This window comes from Melopsittacus undulatus, chromosome 4 (genome assembly GCF_012275295.1).
Source record: "Melopsittacus undulatus isolate bMelUnd1 chromosome 4, bMelUnd1.mat.Z, whole genome shotgun sequence".
NCBI lineage: Eukaryota > Metazoa > Chordata > Aves > Psittaciformes > Psittaculidae > Melopsittacus > Melopsittacus undulatus.
Genome location: NC_047530.1, coordinates 36,900,336 through 36,907,257, shown reverse-complemented (window position 1 = coordinate 36,907,257; position 6,922 = coordinate 36,900,336). Strand labels below are relative to the sequence as shown.

The 6,922-nt window shown below is 41.8% G+C and overlaps 1 long non-coding RNA gene across 1 annotated transcript; it reads left to right on the top strand.

Moving 5' to 3' along the window:
* Positions 1 to 27: 27 nt before the first annotated feature.
* Positions 28 to 6,725, top strand: LOC117436130 (uncharacterized). Its single transcript, XR_004549589.1, has 3 exons — positions 28 to 97; positions 4,687 to 4,755; positions 6,333 to 6,725. It is a non-coding gene; the product is annotated as an uncharacterized lncRNA (long non-coding RNA).
* Positions 6,726 to 6,922: the final 197 nt, after the last annotated feature.

The following is a 6,922-nucleotide window of genomic DNA, read 5'->3' as shown; positions in this document are numbered from 1 at the left end:
CGCGGGAGGGCGCCGTCTGGTGTCCATGGGAACGGGCCGCCACGCGCGCTCCTCGCTTCGGCCGCGGAGGGTGCTGGGGGCAGGCCCGAGGCTACCGGTAAAGGAGGCACCGGGGTGCGGCGGGTGCCCTGGGGGCGCGGCGGCGGCAGGGAGCACTGCCCGCGGGTGGTCTGCGCTCCGTTGCGGCTGCTCCTGTTCTTGTTTTCGCAGCCTGCCGGTAGGCTAGACGGGCAGCTCAGGTGGCTGAGAAAAAGTGGGTCCAGGTGGACGCGCCGTTATGGGAGCCTAGGCCGGCGGCCACCGAAGCCTCCCGGGCCGAGTACGCTGAAGCTCCTCCGGCTGAGCAGGAGCAACGCGGAGCTGCTGTGACGGCGGCAGGACTAGGGAAGGCAAGCAGCGGCCGCTATGGCGTGCCTCACGAAGCCGGGCCAGGAGAAGGCGGAGGAGGTGTGCGTGCAGCCGGGCAGGCCCCTCCTATCTCCCCTAGCTACAGCTTCCCGGTGCGCAGCGAAACACCTGCTCCTGCAGCCGAAGGTGGAGGAGCGTGAAGCAGCAGCGCGCCCCGGCGGCGGGACTGCTGATGGCGAACTGGGCTGCGAGGGGAAGCCTCACCTCTGGTGCCCGCCTGCTCCCGAACACGGGAACACGGCGTCCTGTCTAGCTGCCCGTCCGTACAGAGGAGAGAGCAAAATGCTGGAACGAACGCAGGGGAAGGGAAATGAGATGGTCGGATGCTTCAGCACGTAGTGTACAAGGAGAGGCTGAAGCGTTTGCCAGCTTGAAAAAAGAGAAAGCTAAGGGGGAAGGCAATGGATTTAGCTGCCTGGAGAAGGTTTTAGAGAAAACAGAGCCAAACTCCACTCGGAACACAATGAAGAAAAAGAAGCCCTGCATTGTAGCTTCCATTTCCTCTATCAGAGATTATTTCACTTGAGTCCCATTTCTACTTTTCTAAAGCCAAGTACGAAGCAAAACCCTTTTTTAGTTAGAAAAAGAAACAGTGGAAACTGGAATTATTTTAACTTTATATATATGTGTGTGTGTGTATGCATATATATATGTATATATATATATGAAAGAAGACACAAAGCTCTGATCCCCAGGACATTGGTGGGGTCAAATGGTAGGAAACATTTCCTTGCTCACATGCTACTGTTTTCTTTCAGACTCTCCAGTACAGAAGATTGTACTCAGACCTTTTTCCAGCTGCCTCTTTTTGTGTCTTTTGTTCTCCATTTCTAAACTTTCTCTAACACTGCACCACTATCCAAAACAGAAAGGAAGAAAACCCGCTGTCCACATAGCTTAATCACAGAATCCCAAGGGTTGGAAGGGACCTCAAAAGATCAGCTAGTCCAACCCCCCTGCAAGAGCAAGGTAACCTAGAGTACATCACACAGGAGCTTGTCCAGGCAGGCCTTGAATATCTCCAACATAGGAGACTCCACAACCGCCCTGGGCAACCTGTTCCAGTGCTCTGTCACTCTTGTATTGTTGTACTGTCTCAAATAAGAAATACAGAACTGATCTTGATATCTGCAGAGTTGGTTCTCTCATGTACTCTCACTCCCCTCTTCCCAATGCTGTGCAACAGCTGTTTCCCTCTCTTCTTAAACACATTACCGTAGAGGTGCTACCACCATTGCTGATGGGCTCAGCTTTCACCAGTAGTGGGACCATCTTGGAGCTGGCTTTGACTTTGTTAGACACCTGGGAAGCTTCTGGCAGGTTCTCACAGAAGCGTCTCTTGCAGTACCCCCATCCCAGCACTACCAAAACCTTGCCATGCAAACCCAATACAACTACATTATGGATGTTGCTTTAAACTTAATTTCTATACTTGTTATTTCACTGGAGTGTAGCTTCTGCTGAGTTTGCAGCATTTCTTCTAATGATGGATTCTTTGTAGTTTTTTAAAACAGCATAGAATTTCAGACATTCAGTTCTGTATGTTCTGTGTTTCATGTTACAGTATGATGATGATTGGTTTATCTTAATTTCTGATTTGCAGGCAGACTATTATGCCTAACAGAAAAACAACTGGGAGAGAAATGTCAGAAAAAAGTAAGAGAAATCGGGCAAATTAAATTAGAACTGAAATTAATAAGGGAGGTCTATAAGGGACAAGCAGCTATAGAGAAAGAGATGGAAGATGCAAGTTTGTAATAAATATGCATTTGCAATGTAACTTTTCTGTCTGTAAGACAGTATAGAAATTGGGAGTGGAGGATATGGCCAATCTACTGCATTGTTTTCCTTACAGGGAGTGAAGAAAAGCATTAGGTTAATAAAATGCAAGTTCTGTAGCCAGAACTCACTTCTGTAATGGTTCAGTGCAGTAGGTTTGTTTGGTTTTTTACAGACTAACATTGAATCATACAAACATGCATTAGTAGCTGGTGCAGTGCTGTGTTTTTGACTTTCAGCCTGGGAACAGCGCTGATAACACCGATGTTTTTAGTTACCACTCAAATGTTTAGGCTGACCAAGGACTTTGTGTGTCTCATGCTCTGCCAGGGAGGAGGGGAAGCTGGGAGGAAGCAGAGACAGGACACCTGACCCAAACTAGCCAAAGAGGTATTCCATACCACGGCATGTCATGCCCAGGATGTAATTGAGAGTTACCTGGAAGGGCTAGTGGACTGCGGAGCTGGACTAAGTATTGGTTGGTGCTTGGTCAGGCTGGGTATTATCGTTGGCAGGTGGCATTGTATTCTCTTCCCTTGTTATATCCTTTATCATTATCATTATTGGTGGTAGCAGTAGTCATTTGTGTTATAACTTAGTTACTGGACTGTTCTTATCTCAACCCATGGGAGTTGCATTCTTTTGATTCTCCTCTGGGAGCAGGGGGAGGGCAAGAAGGGGGCAGGGGGGTACGGAGTGGTGGCAAGAGAGAGACTGTGTGGCTGACTGGGTGTAAACCACAACACCAGGGAAGTTGTGAATGCTTCATCCCCGGCAGTGTTCAAATCCAGGTTGGACAGAGCCTTGTGTGACATGGTTTAGTGTGAGGTGTCCCTGCCCATGGCAGGGGGGCTGGAACTAGATGATCTTAAGGTCCTTTCCAACCCTAACTATTCTATGATCCTATTTATAACTACTACTTGTGTAACAGAAATCCTTGGTTTTGTTTCACTTAGTTTCAATAACCATAGATTTAGAAGTCACAGCACTGTGTGGTCAGATTTATTTTTTGAATTTACATGCTATAAGTAGCTGAACAAGAGCAATGCAGAGCTAGAATTTAAAACCTGTTTCATACATACAGAATCCATTTGAAATTTTCTTCTAGTATGTTGGTATTTCTGTGTTTTTCAGGGAAAAAAAGGCAGTTTGAAAAAGGGGTATCAGTGAGTTGATGTGAGAACAAAAAGAACATGTTCTGTGATTGCTTTTTGCCAAAATGAATGGCACAAATCCATGGTAATATTCTGTTTCTTGAGTAGGTGACTGCTCATCTTTCTCTCTTAGAGGAGCTGGGCTGGTATCTCCAGGTCGGGGATTCCAAGAAACTCTGAATCTAGCATAAGAATCTAGTTAACTCTGAGGTGTGATGTGAGACACATCTAACTTTTTGAAAAAGGCGATTTAACCTTTTAAAAAAGTTGGTATACCATACACTAATTTTGGACATGCACCAGACAACACTGTTAGATCTTTGTGTGTAATAGCAAAAGAAAAGCAAGTGGAAGCTAATTTTGGTAGTGCTGAGTAAAAGAGAAGTGAGGAGAATTAACTTTGCTTGCTGCAGTGGGATTAATTTTGTTCAGACATTAATGAAACCCTGTCCATCTTTACTAAACAAGTACATAATGTATATTGTGACACTAGCACTCCTCCATATATATTTCCTTTTAATAGGTTGTAAAGCGACCTGTGCAGTATAAATAAGTACAAATACCCTCAACCAGAGTAGTAAAGGTGTATTTATTCTATAGCTCATTGCTGTCTGCATAAGAAACTTCAGGGTATGACATTAGAGATCCCTAAAGTATGGCTTACACTGGAAATACAAAGTTCAAACAGCATTAAATATAAGCTGTGAACTGAGGCATAACAGGGCCCAAATAAAAATCTAAAATGCTATGATTTTTAATGTCATTTGGGGAGACCTAATGCTTAGGGTACAATATCAGCTTCTCTGTGTTAGAAGAGTTCATTTAGTTTTTAAAAAATGAAGTTAAATTTTATTTGTAAAAGTTACATTAATGAAGCTTTCTCAAATTTTAAGGTCATTACAATGGAAGCAAGAAACATGTAATTAAACACTCTTAAGGTTCCAATTTATGCATGGATTTTACTCCTCCTCCGAGTACTTGCCAACATACAAGCACTCACAAAGCTGTAGAGTATGAAAGCTTGAGAAACTGAATGGACACTACATTTTAAGTTAATTTATGATTAAACATTTTTTTTCTATTAAACCCCACTCTTTTGTTTATTTTGCCTCGTTCCCTTTTAATTGTAATGATTTTGCCAGAAAATATGGAATTCTATAGTGAACTGAACTCATGTTTGATTCACGGTGCTGGGTTTGGAGAGTGTACTGCAATAGCTCAGGTGCCCTAGCATTTCTTGCTTGCTGTTTGTTTTGGAAAACAAGTTTGGTGTGGGATTATAAACCTGTCTGAGTATAAATTACCATTTGATGAGAATTACTTTGCTCTTGTGTCTTCCCCACAGGCAGTACACCAGAGTTTTGGCTACTTCAGCTCCAGCTGCTGCTGATACTAAAGAAGAAAGCAAAACTGGGTAAGATACTAAATTATACCACATCACCTCAGTCCTGGTTTTATATAAATGGATGCTATTGTCTCTCTGTCATTCTTTCCACTTTAGAGTACTTCAGTTTGTCTGAATATATATATTAGTGTACCTATATACACATGAATGTTTGTGTGACAAGAAAAGGAATTTTTTATTTAGTTTGAACTTTCTGGTCATACTTATCTTTTAGCAGCAGGCATTTAGACTCAGCTGTCATGAAAGAAAAGGTCTTTGCCTCTTTAAATCCTCTTCTTACTGAAAAGCAGCTTTATTATTTTTGGAGGGTTCTCTTGTGAAATGCCATGATCATACAAAAAGACACATTCTCAGCTAACACAGTGAGTTTTGATTAAAAGGCAAAATCTATTAAGCTGATGTGGGGGTTCAGCATAGCATTGCTTTGAATATACCAGGATGAAGATTCATATGACTGGTTTTCCAATACAGACTCAGGTACAACTATATAGCTAATTATAAGGCAAGCAATATTAACTTATCTGGAGGAGTAAGCAGGGAGGAGTTCTGGCATGCCATCATGTCAGATGTGGCGTAGTCAAGCACAGAAAACAGAATGTGATATTCAGACATCAAATGAGCAGCTAACTGTTCATGAGCAGAAGCCCTAGAGGGATGTGCATGGAAAGATGGGACATCTCTTTGGAGAGGCAGACCGCCACCTCCAGAAGCAAGAGTGGAAGTGAGTTGTAGCCTTTTTTGCAAAGACAGGTTAAAAAAATGCAGAAGTGCATGTCACAGAGCCCAATTCTGAAAGGTGGTTAAACTATTTTAACATAATTTTTGGATGTAATACTATTAAATAACTTTGAAAATCTCGACTGTAGTGCCTTCTAGGCAAGAACCAGTTGTTCGTAGGAGACAAAGGGTTGACTATACAGGGTTGTATTTTAATGGAGTCTAAAGAAATTTATTATAAGATACTTTATACCTGGAATATACTTTAGTATAATATAGATACATTCTTTAGGTTATTTTTTATAGTGAATGTTGAAATAAAAAGGAGAATAAACAGGTGGGCAAAAAGCAGTAATAGTGAGACAAGGCAGGTATGTCATCATCAGTCAGCATCTGCAGGTTCATCGAAAAAGGCATTTCATCAACTAAAAAAGGCAGATGCAAGATCTGTATGTTTAATACAATTATTCAAACCCAGCTGTTTAAAAAAATACTGTTGGAAATGCAGATAATCAGAAAACATACTTACACAAATTAAAAGATTATAGAGGTACCTCAAACAGGTCCAGAGAAAGTGCAGAGATCCTCCTGCAATGCTTCAGGGAACAGGTAAACTTTGATAATAAAGACTGCTTTTGCTCCAGGAGAAACTGGATTTTAGAATTTCTAAAGGAAAGGTGTAATAGGTTTTAATAGGATGACATAAAAGTCAGAATAGCAATACAGATTAGGAAGAAAATAAGGGTGTTTTGAAAGTGAATGACTGTAGACAATAGTATAGAGCCTGCTAACTAGTACTCTTTTCCCAGGTGTTTGAGTGAATGCCTGTGTCTTAATTGTGATTTACCTAGAGTATTTCACCTTTGCAGCACAGAAAATAATTCTCCCAACCTAATATTCATTACACATCAGGCTGAATTACCAGATTCTTCATCATCACCCTGTGCAATAATCCTGAATATTCAGTTGTTGACACCATGACCAGCAGCCACAGCAATTATTGACTCATCTGCACTTTTCATTTTGGAAGTTATCTTGTGAACAAAGCTGCAAATTCTAAATCCTGTCTGCTGCACCACTGTTTTGACTATGTGTTTGAAATCCACCTGAAATATAGGTATTTTCCTCCTTCTTAAAGATTTTATTCTCTCCAAGCCAGAAGCTCAGATCACCCTGTACTAAGCACTAGGATTTGGACTAGTGGTTAGATCTCTCTATATATGAGTTGCTATAATTTGATGAAGATCTAGTTTCAGTTTGCAATAAAGTAATTTACATGAAGCTTAAGAGTGTGATCAAATATGTGTATGTGGAAACAGAAACAAGGCATTATTTCAAATGCTCTATGAGGAAATTGGTCCAGAGGTTCTTGAAATACTGTAGAAAGAGAATGTATCCATAACAGGAGTCACAGACCAGCCTCTGCAAAGAGGGGAATAAAGTCAGCATCACACCTAGA